The sequence below is a fragment of the Bison bison genome, unplaced genomic scaffold (genome assembly GCF_000754665.1).
Source record: "Bison bison bison isolate TAMUID 2011002044 unplaced genomic scaffold, Bison_UMD1.0 scf7180017863821, whole genome shotgun sequence".
In the NCBI taxonomy this organism is placed as follows: Eukaryota; Metazoa; Chordata; class Mammalia; order Artiodactyla; family Bovidae; genus Bison; species Bison bison.
In genome coordinates this window covers 8,990-10,603 of record NW_011494393.1, presented here as the reverse complement: position 1 = coordinate 10,603, position 1,614 = coordinate 8,990, and positions in this window count along the sequence as shown.

Here is a 1,614-nt window from a genome sequence, read left to right as displayed (position 1 = left end):
TGAAGCACCTGACTTTAATAAAAGTCAGGACTGCTGTCCCCACATGACTTTTGTATAACATCTCAGTGTATAAAAACAGACTCTGGAAAATAAAAAATTGGGATCAGTTTCTCAAAATATTGGTCTCCCCATGTCGCTCTCTCTCTCACTCTGGTTGAGTCTCCATCTGGAGCGTGGAACCCGCCATGCTTACTAATTATGCCTGGGCTTCTAAGATCCGACCGGGGAGGCCTCAGTGTCTCCTTTCCTTCGGGAGAACGGAAGGACGCCTGCGGCCTACGTAAGTGGTGCAAACTTCTTGTCTTGAAGTTTTATTGGTCTCCCGCGTAAACCAAGCTACTCAGCCTCTTTTCTCCACTGAATTTTCCTACTGAGCTATCCTCATCCTATTACTCTTTATATATTTGATAAAATATTTAAATAAATAGGTCGCCGATGCCGTCCCCGCTTCGAATACCCTGGATCAGCCGGGGCAGGACCCTGGCAGGTGGCGCCCAAGACAGGGACAATTTGAAGGTAGGTCCCCAACCCTTTCCCCAGTGTTGAATTTTAGGGACGGATAGGACCCCACTCAGGGTCCCGCGGACCCCCCTGTAGGATAGACGGGGCGAGTAGGAGTGGGAAGTGTTGAAAGTGTTAAAGAGTTAGAGTTAGAGAGAAAAAATGGTTTCTGAAGTTAAAAGGCCAAAGAAAAGCCTGATGTTTTGAAAGCTAAAAGCTTTATCTTCTATTATATTTAACTTTCTGACATGGATAACATTGAAACTAAGAATGGCAACTCTTTATACAAGTAATCTTGAAACTGTTAAAGAGGCTACTGTTAATTTAGATACTTGGGTGAAGGTAAAAAAAACAACTAAACACTTATCCTATAAATATGAGTAAAAATGTTCTGGATCCTCATCATGAGGCTGTGGGATAGCCTATGGGAGAGGCTATAGCGGTGGATGGTAGTGGGTCTCCACCTTCTGCGCAGATCATATTTTCTGCCATTGACTAGGAAAAGGAGGGACACTGTGCTCTACCTCCCAAGGAGTGAGAGGGCTTACAGGACGCTGCAGCCGGGCGCCCTGGCGAGCCCCCTCTCCCTCTACACAAACCTTTAAAACTTTATCCAACAATTTCTGATTTAAGGCGACTACTCCACCCCCACTTCCATCTCCCAGGGCCTAAGAATTCCCCAGTTTACATCCAAAGCCTCCCAGAACATTGCCTAAGGCTGAAAAAGATAAAAAAAGTTTTATTTTTAAACAAAGCAGCTTTTAAAGAATACACAATATACAGAGCCTGCTCCTTGCAGAAAACCCCCTCTGGGGGGGCCTCACCCAAGCAAAAAAAGAGAGAAAAATAAAAAGAAAAAAAAAGTGAAAAAGAAAAAAGGAAAGAAAATAGAGAAAGATCTAAAGATAGAAAAAGAACTAAAGAGTGAAAAGGAGAGAGGAACGGAGGAGGAAGGAATCAGGGAATGCAGCAAGATAGAAAAAGGAAAAAAGGAAGTTAGAAAAAGAGACACAGAGAAAGAGAGGGAGGAGGAAAGAAAAAGTTAGAGAGAAAGAGGGTAAAGGAAAAGAAACGAAAGAAAGAGAAGACAGAAGGAAGAAGGGAGAATGAAAG